At 40.1% G+C, this 20,510-nt stretch overlaps 1 protein-coding gene across 2 annotated transcripts in view; it reads left to right on the top strand.

Annotated features, from left to right (window-relative positions):
* Positions 1-12,036: 12,036 nt before the first annotated feature.
* DTNA (dystrobrevin alpha) overlaps positions 12,037-20,510 on the top strand; it is a 453,431-nt gene continuing 444,957 nt past the window's right edge. Inside the window, exon 1 of one of the 2 annotated variants that reach the window (XM_061399629.1) lies at positions 12,037-12,253. The gene's annotated coding sequence lies outside the window, so the exon portion shown is untranslated. The remainder of the gene's footprint in view (positions 12,254-20,510) is intronic. The other variant, XM_061399634.1, reaches the window with a different exon arrangement.

Genomic DNA, 20,510 nt, shown 5'->3' with positions numbered 1-20,510 from the left:
TCTCCATAGTGGCTGTAATAGTTTGCATTCCCACCAACAGTGCAAGAGAGTTCCCTTCTCTCGGAATTGATGCTTTTGAACTGTGGTGTTGGAGAAGACTCTTGAGAGTCCCTTGGACTGCAAGGGGATCCAACCAGTCCATCCTAAAGGAGATCAGTCCTGGTTGTTCATTGGTAGGACTGGTTTTGAAGCTGAAACTCCAATACTTTGGCCACCTGATGCAAAGAGCTGACTCACTGGAAAAGACCCTGATGTTGGGAGGGATTGGGGGCAGGAGAAGAAGGGGACGACAGATGATGAGATGGTTGGATGGCATCACCAACTCAATGGACATGGGTTTGAGTGGACTCTGGGAGTTGATGATGGACAGGGAGGGCTGGCGTGCTGCAGTTTATGGCATCACAAAGAGTTGGACTCAACTCAGCGACTGAACTGAACTCTTGATACCGGCTTCCCTGGTGCCTCAGCAGTAAAGACTCTGCCTACCAATGTAGGAACCATGGGTTCAATCCCCAGGTCAGAAAGATACCCTGGAGGAGGAAATGGCAACCCACTCCAGTATTCTTGCCTGGGAAATCCCATGGACAGAGGAGTCCAGCAGGCTACATACAGTTCAAAGGTTCGCAAAAGAGTCAAAGATGACTTAGAGACTAAATAAAAACTCTTGATACACACAGTGACATTGGTTGTGGTGAATCTCAGAGACATAACACTGGGCTAAAAGAGAGACACAAAAATATACGTACTATATGAATCCATTATATGAAGTTCTAGAAGAGACAAATCTAAAATATTGGCATAGATATCAAAACAGTGATTATCTCTGGGTAGAGGAAGTGGGCAAATATTTACTAGAAAGGAACACAAGGGAGTTTTCTTCGTGCCCTGTGCAGGTGGGTTACAAGAATATATACATTTATTGAAATCATCAGACTGTTTATACTATCAGTGAAAGAAAGACAGAAAGGGAGAGGAGGCAGGATATGGAGGAGAAAGAGAGAGAGAATCAGTTCAGTTCAGTCTCTCGGTCTTGTCCGCCTCTTTGTGACCCCATGGACTGCAGCCCGCAAGGCTTCCCTGTCCATCACCAACTCCTGCAGCTCACTCAAACTCATGTCCATCAAGTCGGTGATGCCATCCGACCGTCTCATCCTCTGTCATCCTCTTCTCCTCCTGCCTTCAATCTTTCCCAGCTTCAGGGTCTTTTCCAATGAGTCAGTTCTTCGCATCAGGTGGCCAAAGTATGGAATGGAAACAGTGAGAGAGCAAATACGAAGGGACAAAACCAAGAAAAGAATATCAGCTTCCCAGCATTTTAATCTGGACCAGGTTAAGAGCAGAGAGGAGATAAAAAACAAGACCAACTTGAAAACTCAGAAACAAACATTAAGGTAACAAGGAACAGTCACTGAGGATGGACAGGCGCCTCCAGAGATGGCCAGTCTTTAAGTTATTTACTCTGCATCTAAACACTTGCATTTGTAATTGTGTGTGTGTGAGAGAGAGAGAGAGAGAGAGATGTCTACTTAAAAATAAGCCACAGTGGCTTTAAGTACGTATGTGTGCAATAAGAAGCGTGTTGTGTCCCCTAAATGCAGACAGTATTCTGATATTCTGCCTTACCTGCCCCATTGTGTAATTCTAAATTAAACTTGTATTAACTATAAACTGAATTATCCATGAATGAATATATGCAATATCTAGGATGTGCTTCAAAATAACATGGGCAGAGAGATGAATAGTGGTCATGGGTTAATAATTGCTACAGCTGGATAATAGGGATCATTATTGAAAGAAAGTTAAGAGAACCTAAGTAACCATACAATAGGTATGCTAAGGCCAGGGAAGTTTTTATTTGTTTTTCACGAATAACTACTTTGAAGCTTTAAAAAAAAGATATCTTTTAACTGTTGTAGTGCCCCTGTTGTTTAAGTTAAAAGCCCACACACGGGGCATCTACTGGGTGATCCTGTTCTGATTAGACTGTGGATTGCTGCCAGTGATTATCTTATCACAGGAAGGTTTCACAGGTTAAAGGTGCGCCAGGGGCAGTGCAAATAAAAGCGAAGAGAGGGGGTCAAATCCTTTGTCGCTGCCTAGTAAGACGCATTCCAGATAACAGGAGAAAGGACTAGAAAACTTTTCATGTCAGATGAGGCAGAGACAGCAGTGGAGCAGGTCCTGGTATATGCAGTTTTTCCATTCAGGACATGAAGAAAACTATAACTGAGAAATAAAATGTAATTTTAGAAATAAAAACTAAGGTAGCAAATTTGAATTTTGTAAAAGCATTACTGATTATAGACTGTGGCTTTTTGCCATGATTTATTGTTAAACAAATGTGCTTAATATATATTAGACAATTTATAAATATTTTCAGTTGTTGAAATATTTGTTCATTTTCTTTGAGCAAACATAAGCCATTCTGTACTCATGTTGAGCATATAATTGGAAAAATAAATCAGCTTAAATTTTGAGATTATCAGAAATTTACCACATTGAGAAAAACTACCAAAGAAAGAAAATCTTCTATATTTAAATACCTCCATATTTTCTCTTTTTTAGTTTCTTAAAGTAAGAAATAAAGTCATATAAGAAATAAAGTCAATAAAGTCAAATAAAGTCTTAAAGTAACAAATAAAGTCCCCAGTGAATGATCCTATAGTAATGTTTTCTAGTTAAGGCATAAATTTATGAGATCATAGGTAGTATTACTCCTTGTAGCTAAACAATAAACCAATTTTTACTTCTTATTTATTTATAGATATAGAAGGAAGATTTCTTTTACAAACTTCATCATTATTATAAAAAAAATGCTGTGCTAGGAATATATATCTAAAGACTTGGAAATGCACACTGATTTAAAATAAATAGAAAGAGAAGACATCACTCTCTTATATTTGGGGCAAAGTGAAAGTCGCTCAATTGTGTCTGACTCTTTGCAACCCCATGGACTATATAGTCCATGGAATTCTCCAAGCCAGAATACTGGAGTGGACAGCCTTTCCCTTCTCCAGGGGATCTTCCCAACCCAGGGATTGAACCCAGGTCTCCCTTATTGTAGGCGGATTCTTTACAAGCTGACCCACAGGGAAAGCCCAAGAATACTGGAGTGGGTAGCTTATCCTTTCTCCAGCAGATCTTCCTGACACAGGAATTGAACTGGGGTCTTTTGCATTGCAGGCAGATTCTTTACCAATTGAGCTGTCAGGGAAGCCCATATGTGGGGCAACATCATGTCAAAATTGGGTTTCCAAGGTGCTAGTGGTAAAAAAAAAAAAAAAAAATCTATCCTGCCAATGCAGGAGGTGAAAGACGTGGGTTCGATCCCTTGGTTGGGAAGATCTCCTGGAGGAAGGTCTGGCAACCCACTCTAGTATTCTTGCCTGGAGAATCCCATGGACAATAGTAACTAACCTATTTTCAGTTGATCAGCAAAGCAATCAGCAAGTGTTTACTGATTAACTTCAAGATACTGTGAATTTGTATGGAAATACAAAAAACCTCAAGTAACCAAAGCAATCTTGAGAAAGAGGAATGGAACTGGAGGAATCAACCTGCCTGACTTCAGACTATAGTACAAAGCTACAGTCATCAAGACAGTATGGTACTGGCACAAAGACAGAAATATAGATCAACGGAACAAAATAGAAAGCCTAGAGATAAATCCGCACACCTTTGGACACCTTATCTTTGACAAAGGAGGCAAAAACATACAATTAAGAAAAGACAATCTTTAACGAGTGGTGCTGGGAAAACTGGTCAACCACCTGTAAAAGAATGAAACTAGAACACTTTCTAACACCATACACAAAAATAAACTCAAAACGGATTAAAGATCTAAATGTAAGATCAGAATCTACAAAACTCTTAGAGGAAAACTTAGGCAAAACACTCTCTGACATAAATCACAGCAAGATCCTCTATGACCCACCTCCCAGAGTAATGGAAATAAGAGCAAAAATAAATAAATGGCACCTAATTAAGCTTAAAAGCTTTTGCACAATGAAGGAAACTATAAGCAAGGTGAAAAGATAGCCTTCAGAATGGTAGAAAATAATAGCAAACAAAGCAACTGATAAAGAATTAATCTCAAAAATATAAAAACAGCTCATGCAGCTCAACACCAGAAAAATAAACAACCCAATCAAAAAATGGGCCAAAGAACTAAACAGACATTTCTCCAAAGAAGACATACACATGGCTAACAAATACATGAAAAGATGTTCAACATCACTTGTTATCAGAGAAATGCAAATCAAAACCACAATGGGGTACCACCTCACACCAGTCAGAATGGTTGCTATCAAAAAGTCTACAAACAATAAATGCTGGAGAGGGTGTGGAGAAAAGGGAACCTTTCTTACACTATTGATGGGTATGCAAACTAGTACAGCCACTATGGAGAACAGTGTGGAGATTCCTTAAAAAACTGAAAACAGATGTGCCATATGACCCAGCAATCCCACTGCTGGGCATACACACTGAGGAAACCACAACTGAAAGAGACACGTGTACCCCAGTGTTCATAGCAGCACTGTTTACAATAGCTCAGACATGAAAGCAACCTAGATGTCCATCGGCAGACAAATGGATAAGAAAACTGTGGTACATATACACAATGGAATATTACTCAGCTATTCAAAAGAATGCATTTGAATCAGTTCTAATGAGGTGGATGAAACCGGAGCCTATTATACAGAGTGAAGTAAGTCAGAAAGAAAAACACCGATACAGTATATTAATGCATATATATGGAAATTAGAAAGATGGTAACGATGACCCTGTATGCAAGACAGCAAAAGAGACACACATATAAAGAACAGACTTTTGGACTCCATGGGAGAAGGTGAGGGTGGAATGATTTGAGAGAATAGCACTGAAACATGTATATTGCCATATGTGAAATAGATGACCAGTCCAAGTTCGATGCATGAAACAGGGCACTCAAAGTTGGTGCACTGGGACAACCCAGAGGGATGGGATGGGGAGGAAAGTGGGAGGGGGTTCAGGATGGGGGACACATGTACACCCGTGGCTGATTCATGTCAATGTATTGCAAAAACCACCACGATACTGTAACGTAATTAGCCTCCAATTAAAATAAATAAATAAAAATTTTTTAAAAGATACTGTGAAACGTAAAAGAGATGTATAAGGAGTTCACAACTCTGATGAAGGAGCAGACAATCCTGGTAATACACATGATGTCTAATACAACATACTGTGTGAATAGGTTTCAAGACAGGCTTTCCACGAGTTGTCTTGGAAGGAGGATGGACAACACTTGGTTGCAGAAGCTACTTTGATGATGGTAAGGATAGGACAGGAAGCATTTGAAATAGAATATTTACACACTGCACATAATCCTTAAAGTATTCACTCCACTTCCACTATAAAATAAGTAAATTGTTTCTTCTTTGAAATAATAAACAGAAGATCTTAAAATATCTTCTATTTCCTTTCATGTAAACTGTAAAATACTTTTTAAATACTGAGACTCTCTTCCTTTAAACAGAAAAGGCACAGAGACCAGTGGAATTACAATTATTTCACATTGCTAAATTGAAGAAATATCATTACAAACAGAAATATACTTCTCTGATACTGATAACAAGATATAAACAAATATACTCACATGGGTATAACTCCTTCATCCAAAATTTTGAGGGGGCGTGTTTTAGGAGAAACAAAAGAGAAAGATTGAGGTACCACAAGAACAAAAGCAAGCCACACAGGGTATCTGATTCAGCTTGTTCATATAAAACACACCAAAACATGCTCCGCCAGAGGTATTTACAAGCCTAAAAGAATTATTTCCATATGTTACACTGTGCCAGAGGTAACATTTTTTCTTTTCCTCACCATCATCCTCATCTTATACCTATCACTATTCTCGAGGGACCTCCTATATGAAATAAACATGCTGTATTCTCCAGGGAGGGAACAAAAGGAAGGTTTCATCATGGCCCCTGTCCTTGAGAATCTTAAAATGCTTTGTGAGTTATGTGCAAACAAAAAAATATAACAACTTCAAAATCAGGAAACTTTGCTGCGAGTCCAGTGAGAAGCACAAACAATGCTAACCCTAGATTAGGAGCTGGCTACGACATAAGGCTTTTGGTTTTGATAAAATATTACAAAATCTCTGCTAGTCCTTCTCCTTTCTGACCAGCTGATTAACTGTAACACAGAAATTAAAAACAATATGTAAATGAAAAGCACTGACATTCTGCAGAAAGTTCCAGCTGATCTGGGCATGCAGGTGAGGAACAACACAGAGGAAATGACAGGAGAAATGTACATGATATTCGTGGCACAAATAAAAGATAAGCATCTTAATAAACAAAGCAAATTTCCATATTAGTAATCATATTATCACCTCATAGGAATACTCTGAACTATCTCAAAATGTACCTACTAAAATGTAAAATACCATTATTCCAAATAATAATTTTTAATTATGGATCTACTCACATATTTGTTATACATTTTGAATATTACGATTTGATTAGTTTCATCTCTCCTCCCACCCACCTTTTTTTCATTTAATTTTTTATTATAAAATACAAGGCTTCACAGCCTCCAATAAATTATATGGTATTTACTGTAGGGATTAACTTTTAAATTAAAACATGTGCTTGTTAACATGGTCCTGAGATTTGGGCTGTCTATTCAATATGTAAAGATCCATTTCAGTGGGAAATAATTAAATTAGGCAAATGATTTCACATAAATAAAAGTGTTTTGACTAAGCTTTCCACTTTGTAGCAGATTTCCTTGGTGCCATTAAAAACATTAGGTTTATTTAGAAATCAAGGAAAAATTTGACATTTCCCTGAGACAAAGTGTATAGCTATAACTCATTTTCAATAAATAGCATTTTTTTCCTTAATTATTTGGATTGGTCATCTACTTTGAATTTATTTATATTGACATTTCTTCTTTATTCAATATTATTCTGGATGACATGTAGATTATTCTGGACCACGGGTATCAAGATGTATTCTTGGACAAAACAAAAACATTCAGCTCCAGAGCAATTAAAAACAGGGTCAAAACAATTTTAGCAGCAAAGTGAGTAGATTATAAGCACCTTCTGAAAAGTTGTAGTCTCTAGCTGGCTTTTTGCACTGTCTCCATTGTAACAGTACACTTAAATCATATCTAAAACATATGAGGTCTGTTTACGTTCCATTGAGAAAACAAATTCTCCCAGGAGTAAAGGGTGCACTGATGTGAGGTCACTGAGAGATGTAAACCACCATAATATGTTTTTAATGAATTGCCATCATAAGGTGGCATCACAGCTATTTAAAGTGGCAGCGGGTTTGTTTATTTGAACCCTAGGAAACAAAATATACTTGACCGCTTAAACCTGTTCGTTCTCCCCTTCAATCCATCTGAGGAGAACGTGGATACTGCAAACAGCACTTGTCCCGAGGATGCTAGTCAGACAGGAAGATCAACCCAGGAGACACTGACCGAGGCACCAACACAGGCGCTGCCAGAAACAGCTGAGTCAGGAGACACTCGGTCCAAGGGGGCAGGGAGCACAGGTGTGTGAGAGCGAGGATACCTTCACTGTCCTGGACTTGTAACAGGTGACAGGAGCGTGCCTCAAGGCAGGATCTCTCAGGCAAACAGACATTCAAAGTTCCTGCTTAGTCACTTCAGTCGTTGTCCAACTCTTTGTGACCCCAGGGACTGTAGCCCGCCAGGCTCCTCTGTCCGTGGGGTTCTCCAGGCAAGAATACTGCAGTGGGTTGCCATGCCCTCCTCCAGGGGATCTTCCCCACCCAGGGATCGAACCTGAGTCTCTTATGTCTCCTGCATTGGTAGGCAGGTTCTTTACCATGAGTGCCACCTGGGAAGTCCAAAGAGATACTAACTTTACACAAATATGTATCTCAGAGTGATGCATGAAGAGGCTGATTGAACGCCCTTGGTGTTTATGAACATCAACACATCCTGACACCCCCTCACTTTACATGATTGCTTAGCTCATAATTTACACCTTTCAGTGGAGGTCAGAAGCCCATGTTCTCTGAGACTGATAAGTTCTAAAATAGTAGTATCTTAGAATGTCAGAGAACAGCAAAGGGTTCTGAATATCCTGGGGAGCCAGAAAGAAGGCAGGACTTCTACAGGAAGGGTGGACATTGGGGAAATAAAAAAAAAAAAACAGGTACGAAATTCAGCCACTTCATAACTCTGCCCAGGGCCCACCCTGGTCTCCAAAATTATTTTGGTAGCTGTCACACCAAAATAATCATCTCACCATGAATCCCCCAAGCCACAGCTCCATTGATCGATCATTGCAACCTGTTGTTGGATCGCTAATCATTCTTGAAAGCTAATCAGTGTATCAGAGGAGCCGTATTGATGTAAATTCTGTGTTGCTCAAGCTCCCATTATCATCCTCCTCTGAAACAGTAGTCTATAGCCAGGGGGTATAGCATTTTTAACTGATAAAATAGTGACGTCTTTACTTCTTCAACACTTCTGAATCTATTTTCTTTTTTACTTTTGTCATTCAAATCTTTTAAATACTCCAGAATGATTAATTCCTCATTACCGTGAAACTACGACCAGCTCACAGATGAGAGTAATCATTCTGATCTGGCCTATAACCCATATATACTCCATATATCACTATATTAATAAAACACAAATACACACCTAGTTTCACCGTAACATAGTCAACATTCTGATTTGAACTATGGCCATCCTCATTTTCACTGTAACCTATTTTAAATCTCAAGAAATTAGAAGAGCAAAATAGTAAGTATACCTTGATAAAGGGAGCCTAAATTAGGTGTGCATGTGGGCATGCGTGCTAAGTAGCTTCAGTCATGTCCAACTCTTTGTGACCCTATGGAGTATAGCCTGCCAGGCTCCTCTGTCCAAGGGATTCTCCAGGCAAGAATACTGGAGTGGGTTACTGTGCCCTCTTCCAGACGATCTTCCCGATCCAGTGATTGAACCAGTGTCTCAAGTTGCCTGCATTGGCAGGAGGGTTCTTTACTACTAGTACCACCTGGGACTAGATTTGGGAAGCCCAAATCTGCATAGTCCTACTAAAAAAAAAATTTTTTTTCTCTAAGTGAAAATATTCGGACAAAAACAGCTAGTGATTGTTGAGCCACTGGAGTTGTAACATATTTCTGAAACACATTTCATAATCATCCAGCCTAAACATCTCTGATTAAAACAAATCCTTCCAAGAGTATGCAGATCAAAAGGAAAGTGCTCCTGATATACTGTTGCTCAATGCAGGCCTCCACCGCTTGTGTAGAAACCTCCTAGAAACATAGCAAAGCCATTAGATTCTGCTACATGCTAACGCTTCTAGTTTAACTCCAACAGCCTGTGCAAAATCCTGAATTATAAATCACCATTGCGATCTATGCCCAGGAATCCACCCAGTTGAACTGTGCTGAGCAGCATCTTTACAACTGACTGATCACAAAATATAAATGATATTTCTAAAACAGAGTGACAATGTTCAGCACTTCATCCAATGTGTGAAAAACTAAGAAATATTATTATATTCTTTTAAAATTAAACCCACAGAGGAGTCCACCACTAATTATGATTAGGCTTAATAAAGACTTATGCAAAGCATTTGGAAAAATCTTAAGTGCTTTAAAATGATAAGATACTATATTACTATTATTTTCCTTTAAATATGGCAAGCTTAACTCTGTTGCCCATTTTAATATACCTTTGGGGAAGATCCCCTGGAGAAGGAAATGGCACCCCACTCCAGTACTCTTGCCTGGAAAACCCCATGGATGCAGGAGCCTGGTAGGCTATAGTCCGTGGGGTCACAAAGAGTCGGACACGACTGAGTGACTTCACTTTCACTTTCACTTTCCCATATACTTCTCTGAATTTTGGTGTTGATTTCCTCTTAAAAATTTTAACTATATCATGGTTATTTGATCCCACTATCATTTTTATTATTATATTATAATGATAGGTCAGTCGATTTATTTCTTCTAGTGGTCCTGTATGGAATTACTAAAATTGAGATTATTCAGGGTAGCCTCTGCAGGACTGATGCCTGGTTTCTTTACCATTAAATTCCAATAAGCTTATCAAAAAGTAATATTTTAGAACAATAAAAAGTCTATTATTTCTTAAACTTATTTTCCATGCAGCAAAATTTAGAAACTTTTAGCTTTCACTTGAAAGTTGATTCTCTTTATCTCCTTTTACGTTTTTACTCTTCTTCTCTCCCTCTTCTTGTAATTTCTTAATTTTCTTTTATTCTTCCCTTTGCCTGCTCCCAACCTCTTTTATCTGGTTCTCTTCTGCCTTCTCTTGCTTTATTCTGTCTCTCACCACATTTCTCCTCTTTTTTGAATCATTAGAAGACTGGTTAAATGCTGAATTTTCCTGTAGACATCTGCACAAAGGCTATTAAAGAGTGCTCTTTGTGAGAACTATTAAAATATTTTAAAAATTGTGGTGTTTATGTGAGTGCACTGCGTGTGCAGGTGAACGGCAAAATAACATATTACCTTGGCCACTGAGATTCTGTGCGCGTCAAAGACAGATTAAAATTGGGAACACAAAGACACAGGAAATAATTTTAACATGGAACAGAAAACAGGTATAAAGAAAAGGAGTGCGTGTTGTACGTTTTGTAATAATTTATAACACCAAAAATAATAAAGCGTTTCACCTGCAAATCACCCAGCAAAAACATATGTGTGTGTATGCTTATATTTTAAGCCTTTATTGAATTTGTTACAATATTGCTCTGTTTTATGTTTTGGTTTTTTGGCTGGAGGCACGTGGGGCTTACTCCCCTGACCAGGGACTGAACCTCTGCCCCCTGCATTGGAAGGCAAAATCTTAACCACCAGGAAATTTCCTGTGTGTATGTATATCTTGTCTCAACAACTAGATATAAACTAATGGAGGACAGGTTCCATGTATTAAAGTCCTTTGTATCCTTCAAAACATAGCACAGTTCTTCATATACACTAGGCACTTACAAGGGGATTGAGTGGAATTTAGAAATCATTATGAAATTGGTGACTACCCTCAAAATATTGACTAAACTTGCATGATATTGCTATTTAAGCATTTTAAACCACTCAAATGAATATGACTATACACACAGACACATAGGCCTAAACTATCCCCCAATAAAGTAAAGGAAGAAAATAAATGAAAACATGAAACTGGAGATTTACGCAAGTACACAAGAGAACATTCTATGGAAACCCATACATAGAGAAAAATTAATTAATTAATTTGCAATCTTCGGTAGGAGGTCGCTTACAAATAATAAAAAATGTCTTCATTATGTTTCAGTGCCTTAAGTTTCCAGGAATGATTATAGTGAATTAGCAAAGTAGGAGTAGTTGTGCAATTATTTATAGTGACATACCCATGTAGGTGAACTTGGATAAGTCACGCTCTCTGTCCTGTGCTTCTGTATTTCCAAAGTGACAGTACTAGTTGCCGTCTCTCCCACCTTCTCTGCAAAGATGTTCTGCAAATAAATGAGGTAATGTTTGCGAGATGTTTTTGCAGCTTGGGAAAGAAACCCACTGCACACATCTCAGATGTTATTTCTATTCCATATTCAAACCTGGTGTATTATTGCCTCTGTTTTAAATGGAAATTGGACTGTTTAAGTCCTGGGTTCTGACCAAAATCTGGGTCAACATAAAAGGACAATTATTTTTAATTTTAATTCTGAGGCTCTGTTCAGCTCCCTTGCACGTGTGAGGACCAACTGTAGGAAATAAACAAAGCACATAAATCAGGCTTTCAAAGAGAAAAATCATTCTCCCGAAGGCTTTTTTTTTTCCCCTTTTTTTTTTTTCAATGAAGAGCGTGAACACTGTATTTCCCCGGCAGAATATTTCGGTCCAAGAAGGAGGATAGTGCAGGCAGTGGGAGCGTGTGTGCGTGTGTGCGCGTGTGTATGTGTGTGTGTGTGTGTGTGTGTGTGTGTGCTGTGCGTGCGCGCCCGCGGAGAGAGGGGCGGGGGAGGCGGATGAGGAGGATGAGATCATAGTTTCAGGATCCTCAGGAAACCCTGGTACTGGCAGTAGCCAGGCTCTGCTGTGCCCACATGACCCACAACTCTGGCAGCGGACTCGGCACTTCCAACATTATTAAATAATAAGAAAGCGGCTCCTACTCCATGCCCAAACCTCCCCAAAGACCGGTGGACACCTTCGAAGAGTTTGGCGAGTCGGTGACTGGGGCGTCCGTCCATTCCAAGGTGTGTGTGTGTGTATGTGTGCGTGTGTGTATGCAAGGCGTTTTCTCCCTTGACAGCTGGGGAGTGGGGGAGGGCGCGGGCGTGGAGGGGGTCCAAGGGGTGGGCGCGGGGCCCGGCAGCAGCGCGCTGCCCCCCGGCCGCCCCCGGGGGGCCCGCCGAGCCAGCCGCCGGGCGGGAGATGCCCGGTGACGCGCAGCCCCAGCGGCGCAGGGACCGCAGCCGCCCCCGGCGCCCGGGCGCGGGCCGGGGAGGCTCGGCCGCCGCCGGAGCAAGGGCAGGCGCCGCGCACCCGGCAAAGTCAAGAGTGGAAAGCCGGCGGCGAGCGCGGCAGCGGGGAGGGAATCGCCCCAACGCCCACTCGCGGGGTTCCCACCTGTGCGCCCGCGCCGGCCGCCGGCGGCGCCAAGCATGTGCCGGGCGCTGCAGCCGGGACTGCGGCGCGGCGCCTCCCCGGGCGGGCGGCGGGCGGCGCCTCGGGCCCGCGGGGCGGCGGGAGCGGCTGCGGCAGGAGGGCCGGCCCGGGGGCGCGAGGCCGCGCAGGTACATCTCGGCCGCCCGCCAGCCGAGGCCGGGCCGCGCGCCGCGGGTTGAGTTGTTTCTGTGGTCCCCGCTGCCCTCTCGGTGGTCCCCGCGGGCTGAGCAGCTGGGAGGTGGCTTGCTCCCCTCCGTTAGGGATGACACTCACGTGGGGAGCAGGCTGGGGGGCTACTATTGAGCGGGAAATCCGCGCCGGGGTCCTCTCCAGCCGGCGGCGTCGGCGCGTGTTGCAATGCACTGCGGTGCCGGGGCGGCGGGTCGGGTGGGTGTGGGCGCCGGGCGCGGGGAGGGGGGCGCGGCGCGGCTGGGTGGGCGCGGGGCAGGGAGAGGGGAGAGGAGTGACTTCGGCTTCTGGAGCCTGGAGTTTTCCTTTGGACCGAGGGTGGACGCGAGTTTCGTTCTGGTACCGGAATGGGAGGTGGCGAGGTGTCTAAAGACCAACGCCAAAGAAGAGACTAAGGATGCGGGGCTGGGCTCAGTGGTACCAAGGCTGGGACTTGGGAGTAAAACTTTCCTCTTGGGAGAGCTTGAGGTTTGCCTTTGAGAAGGTAAGTGTAGGACTTGAGTGGAGGTGGAGTGGGGAGTCTTGGCTGTACTCTGGCGGTGAAATTCAACGCCATTAGGTTCCTTGTTGCTCTGTTAAAACGGTCTTTTGAGTTATGGTTCTGTTCAAGTTTGCTATTATCTATTATGATCACTTGGGGTTTAAGAAATGCTGTGTTTCCTTTTGAACATATCAGTAACCTATATTGTTGAAGTATGCATACTTATTAATTTCTTTTAAAAAAAGGACTTATTTTGCTTATTGCAAGGATAGAAACTTTATGGAAAAAAACCGTTCTATGAACTTAGCTGTATTCACTCAATTGTAACACTACCATAAGGAGTGGGTAATATGAGGAAATGCGGACACAGAGCGGGGAAGTAATTTACCCAAGGTCGCAGGGCTTTAAATGTTAAAAACCAGTTGAGCTTTCGGTGAACTCTAAACCAACATATATATTTTGTTCATAAAAATGGGACTTCGTTGTACTGTCTTTTTTCTTATATATTTGATATATTGACCACATTTCTATCAAGATGAACGTCATAACTATGTGCTATGTGTTGGGGACAATTAACATTTTCCTAAATTTTAATGCCAATTATGGCAACTATCCTTTGAGCCTTTTCCTTTTGCCAAAACTGACCGTTTCCTACAACAATTATGCTTTAAAGGAGTATTTATCAGCCAGTTACGATTTTCAGCAGGTAAGGTTTATCAGCAAAGTCAATTATTATAAAGCAGGCACCTGAATCTATATATTTGTTTGCACTTAATTTTAAACTTCCTAAGATATTAGTCTGTTACTTTGCTCAAAGCAGGGCCATCATTTCCTTCCAAATCCCATCTTGCAGAATTTTTGAGCAAGTTTAATCATCTTTAATTCAATCACTCTGACAAGAGCTTAGGCAGTTTTAAAAGAAGAATTATGCAATTCTCTTTCAACTCTCAGTGATTAGAAGCAGGCTATATTGCGAGGGTGTTCGTGTATGTCATGCCTTTTCACCAGTTGTATGTACTTTAGACAAAGTTGTATAGCAGTGAAGACTGAAATCACATTTTTTCATTAGTACTAAGCTGAAATACTGTAAATGTCTCCACTTGTTCTAAATGAATCATGATGTGAAGAAAGGTCTCTGGGGTAGAATTATGTCTCATCTGAGTTTATCATGGAGCTCTTATAATATTTGTTTTATTAGACATATATCTCTCTTAGGGCTTCATCTGTTATTTTTTTTCAAGTAAATTTAATTGCTGTTTCACATAATGAGTTTCGAAAGTATTTTGACATTCATAGATTTCCTTAAGTCTGGTTTTCAGTTTCATTAAATTCAGTATATATATATATCAAATCCACACTAATTCAACATTACGTGTGAAAAAAGAGTAGAATCTAACTGAACTACAGGGAAACATGATCTTTGGATGTGAAAAGAATTATCTTCAGTAGTGAAACTCTTCCACATCCCAGGGTATGGTCCATCTCTATTTGGGGGTGCTAGAGTACAGTGCTGCAGTCAGGAAAGTTGCATTCCATCAGGCACAAACTTTTTTGATATTGAAATTGAACTTCCCACATCTGTTTATATAAAATGTTGATGGTTATCAAGGCATAAATCCTATGGAATGTCCATATATCCTTTCTTAACTGACTCATCTGTTCCAGTTTTCCAGTTTCTGTTACTTATTTTAGAAAAAGCATTCTCTCACTACTTTTATCTCACCTGGGAGATTTGACATGACTTTTTCCTTTCAAGTCCCCTGCCTCTAGTTTTGGGAGAACTGTGTTGTCTCTGCCTCTTGAGAGGCTCTTTGCTGCAGAGTCTGGGCGGAGAACTGGGGTTGCATGGTGAGCAGAAAAATGAGTGTGCCCCGCCAGCCCAGGGGCCAGACTTCAATCCAATTGTCATACACATAAATGGAGTTCTGAAGGCAGGAATGCAGTAAGAATGTGTAATAAAGGATTCTGGACCAGACAGGGAGGTTTGGAACAAGATGCATTAGAAGTCCCCTATCATTGGAAAAGACTCTGATGCTGGGAGGGATTGGGGGCAGGAGGAGAAGGGGACGACAGAGGATGAGATGGCTGGATGGCATCAGGGACTCAATGGACGTGAGTCTGAGTGAACTCCAGGAGTTGGTGATGGACAGGGAGGCCTGGAGTGCTGCGATTCATGGGGTCGCAAAGAGTTGGACACAACTGAGTGACTGAACTAAACTGAATGTATGAGGAGGGGTTTACTAAGATTTATTTTGTAAATTAATTTTTATTTGGTATATAGCTGCTTTACGATGTCGTGTTAGTTTCTACTGTATAGCAGGGTGATTCAGACGTACATAATACATATGTGTGCTCGTGCCCAGCCGTGTCCAACTCTTTGTGACCCCTTGGACTGTAGCCTGCCAGGCTCCTCTGCCCGTCGAATTTTCCAGGCAAGAACACTGGAGTGAGTTGCCATTTCCTTCTCCAACAGATACACGTATCCCCTCCCTTTTGGACTTTCTCCTCATTCAGGTCACCACAGTGGGTTAAGTAGAGTTCCCTGTGCTACATGCTTCCCCGATGTTTTCTGAATTAGAAACCTATGTCTCCCTCTAGTTACCTTTACACATCTCTATTCACCAGTAGTACATCATTTCCCCTCATTATACACCTTTGGTCATAGAGAAGATCACAAAAATCCTTTACACAGTACTTTTTGCAGCCTGTAGAGAGCATGTACTACCCTTACCTGGTTATTACTCTATTTTCGAAGTTTTTTTTTTTAAAAAAACTCTTAAAATTTAATGAAGGATAACCATTGTCTTTCTTTGCCTTAACGACAACTTTTAATTTTAAAGAAATAGTTGTGTGTGTGTGTGTGTGTGTGTGTGTGTGTGTGTGTGTGTGTGCTTGTTGTTAAAGTGGCAGGATGTCTCAAAATAGAAATGTAATTGATTCATCACACATCCATAAGATTCCCGGAAGTGTCTGTAGGAAGAAAGAGCCACCAGAGTAAGAGAGGTGAGCTTAAGTGTTGAGTGTGCTGAGGAAATGTGTATTAATAATGTAAAGCAAACATAATAATAACTAAGCTCATTGACTACTGTGTGCCAGACATCTTCTATGGTTCTATATAAAGTAACTCAGGTATTCTTCACAGTAGCCAAATGAGGGCTTCCTGTATTACCATTACCCCCGTTTTACGGAGGAGGAAACTGTGGTATTGAGGAGCACGGTAATCATGGCCACTGTCACACAGGTAGAAACTCTGAATCTAAAATTTAGATTCTTTAGTTCATGCTGTTAACTAGTAACATGTAATATCTGGTTCACAGTTTTATTAATGCATTAAGTCCCCATCATTGTTAAAAATCATAACACCTCCTCAATTGATCGTTTGGTTACTTTTCCTGCAATTAAAACAAGTGGAAAAACTTATAACTTCCCTTATGTCAATGCTTCTTGCTCCATATTTTACATGCAAATTATTTAAAGCAAGGACAGGTATTGATATATAAATGCCTAAAGCCTGGCAACTGCTGGATTATGGGGAATTTCTCATTATATATTGTATATTTTTGAATTCAAAAATAGTAACTCCAGCACCATTTGAAACTGTTGAAATTTCTAATATCACAGATATATACTTTGGCATTTCAAATAATTAGGTAAATATCTTTAACAGTTGGAAGCTCTATGACCTTTAGTAAACTTAAGAATTTAAAGTCATCTGTTTCATCTACCCCCGGTGTTGTTGTTCAGAGTGCTGTGTACTGCAAAGGGGGTATAAAATATAATATAAAAAACACCTGTTGAATTACCTTGGTAACATTTAAAAGTCCATGTTAATCTTTACACTGGGAACTTATGACATGACTCATAGTTATTTTAACTATTAGTTACTTAAAATATTAGTTATTTTAAAATAAACTTAGTTATTTTAAATATTATCCAAATAATAAAAACACATGGTGCATGTGATTTGTAAGGTAGAGCACTAATGCGTTAGGTGTGCTGATGCATGTGAAGGTTTATGCACAGTGTTTGAAGGTGTCAATCAGTGTTATTGCTCCCTGAAAGTACTGGGTCGTATGTAGCTGATACTGGCTTCCCAGGTGGCGCTAGTGGTAAAGAACCCACCTGCCAATGCAGGAGACATAAGAGAGATGAGTTCAGTCCCTGGGTGGGGAAAATTGCCTGGAGGAGGGGATGGTAACCCACTCCAGTATTCTGGTCTGGAGCGTCCCATGGACAGAGGAGCCTAGCGGACTACAGTTCATAGTGTCACAGAGTCGGACAGGACTGAAGCAAATTAGCATGCACACATGGGCATTTGATATGATTAATGTTACTGTTAACTATGACTCACAAGTAATACTGAGTGCACATATACAAATACTCAACTCTCTTCTTTGAAGTTGTTGGAAACATTCTAAGCAATGTGTACATTTTCTGTAACTCATGGAGAATGTTATACATTATTTCTCTATATGCTCCCCACCATACAAAGCATCCCAGAGTAATTAATAAAATGTTATTCCAATTTATATCATAAGGAAGGAGACACAAAGCTTGATTGTCTGTGTGTGTGTGTGTGTGTGTGTGTACTATCAGAGTGGAAGGTACCATCATATACAACAACGAATAATTCATTAACTGTAGTTTACAGTTTGATGCCATAGTGCACTGTCCTATTTCAAAGAGTTTTGTGTGTTTAATGTAAACACAAAATATGTTACTCAGTTATAATAGTTTAGGTTATTCAGTCATAGCAAACAGCTAAAATCTTGGGTACTGAAATGAGCATAGATTTGTTTCTTGCTAATACTTTGTGCCCTGTTGGCCAATAAAAGACTGTTTTACGTCTTCCTCACATGGAAACCCAGGCTCATAAAACCCCTGTCATCTACAGCATCCCCATCATGCATTCATCAAACACATGGAAACATGGTGGGTCACTCACAAATTCTTAAAAAGCTTCTATCAGAAGGAGCACCTGCTACTTCTACTCATATTTTATTGGCCAGAGCAAGTCCTATGACCACTCCTAACTTGGAGATAAAAGAGAAGTGCCATTTTATCAGATACTCAGATGGAAGTAAACTTCACTGTTAGTGAACAGACCTAATTGTTACCAGATGAATGTATCCAGTTCACGTCAATAGTTTTTATCACATAAAGATGACTTATAATTTTATATAACAATTGTGTTTTAGAATTTCAACCTAGAAAGGCAATTCCTGCATTAAACCACCAGCAAAGGAAGTAGAGTCTAAACTTATAAAATTGATGATATCCCTCTTTGTCAGTAGGGGTTGGATTTAGTCAAGGAATGTCAATAAAACTCTGATTTGAATAAATGCAGGAGATAGCCTTTCTGACAATAGGCACAAGTCAAGAACGGTGCCAAGATCTGCAGTGTAGCTGTGTTTTCTGAACAGATTTGATAGTATCAGCGTGATACAGAAAACTGAACAACCATGTGTGTATCTTTTTGTCCCCTGCACCAACATGAACAGAAGTGTTAGATGTGTTATCGTATATTGTTATAAAAAGTAATACAGGTAAACGTATCAATCATACTGTATGATTACTTTACATTGACAAACATAACCTGAAAAGAGAGAATATATCTAATCCCTGTGTTTAATGCTATAAATTTCCTGGAAGCACTGCTATTGTTGAGTCCCATGTATTTTGGTATGTTGTGTTTTCATTTTAATTTAGCTCAAGTAGTAGTTTCAAAATTTCTCCTGAGATTTCCTCTTTGATCTGTGGGGTTATTTGAAGGGTGGCATTTACTTTCCAAGTGTTTGGAGATTTCTCTGTCATCTTTCTCTGTTTTTGGTCAGAAAACCTTATTTCTTGTGTTATCTTTCTCCATTTCAGTCAGAGAACACACCGTGTACGATTTCAGGCTTTTAAAATTTGTTTAGGTTTATGTTATGGCCCAGAATGTTGTCTGTCTTGGTTTATGTCCCATGGGCACTCGAAAAGAGTGTGTATTTCACTGTTTTTTGATTGAGTGTTATATAAATGCTCGTTAGATCCTGTTGGTTGATGGTGCTGATAAATTCTTGTTATGTCTTGACTAATTTAATGTCTAGTTGTTTTATTCATTGTTGAAATAATTTGTGAAATTTCCAATTATAATTTTGGATTTGTCTATTTCTCTTTTCACATCTATTAGTTTGACTATACTTTGCAGCTCTCTTGTTTGGTATATATAAATTTAGGATTGCTATATCTTGGTGTATTGATTATTTTATCATAACATGATACTCCTCTTTATATGTGATAATTTTATTTGCTTAAAGTCTACTGAATCTGATATTAATATAGACATTCCTTTTTTTATTTGCTTGATGTTTACATGATTTGTTTTTTTTTTTTTTACTGTCCTTCTGCTTTCAACCTGCCTGTATCATTATATTGGATCTGAATTCTTTGTTCATACATTACCGGTGGGTTACATATTTTAATTGGTTTTGCAAATCTCTATTTTTTTCATTTGTATATTTACACATTTACATTTTATTAAGACTGTATGTCTGCCATTTTAATTTTTGGATTTTTTCCTCTTTGTTTGTGTTTGTTTTAGTTTCTCTGGGTTTTTTCCTCCCTATCAGTTACTTGAGCATATACTGAATTCCATTTCTATTTATCTATAATGTTTTGAAGTGTATCTATTCATATAGACTTTTAACGAGTACTCTGAGTATTGCATCATAATACATATAATTTATCACTGCCTACCACTGTTGTCATTTTTTCAGTTACAGTGAAGCATAGAAATTTCACCTTTTTTTATGTACCTTTATCCTCTTCCATTAGGCAATGGCACCCCACTCCAGTACTCTTGCCTGGAAAATCCCATGGATGGAGGAGCCTGGAAGGCTGCAGTCCGTGGGGTCGCTAAGAGTCGGACACGACTGAGCGACTTCACTTTCACTTTTCACTTTCATGCATTGGAGAAGGAAATGGCAACCCACTCCAGTGTTCTTGCCTGGAGAATCCCAGGGACGGGGAGCCTGGTGGGCTGCCGTCTCTGGGGTCGCACAGAGTCGGACACGACTGAAGCGACTTAGCAGCATCCTCTTCCATTAATAGTAAAATTCTCTAAACTATTTCCTCTACATACATCAGAAACTATTACAACTTTTGTTTCAACTGTCAAACACAGGTCAGAGAGC

Source organism: Bos javanicus, chromosome 24 (genome assembly GCF_032452875.1).
Source record: "Bos javanicus breed banteng chromosome 24, ARS-OSU_banteng_1.0, whole genome shotgun sequence".
In the NCBI taxonomy this organism is placed as follows: domain Eukaryota; kingdom Metazoa; phylum Chordata; class Mammalia; order Artiodactyla; family Bovidae; genus Bos; species Bos javanicus.
This window is presented reverse-complemented; position numbering and strand designations above follow the sequence as displayed.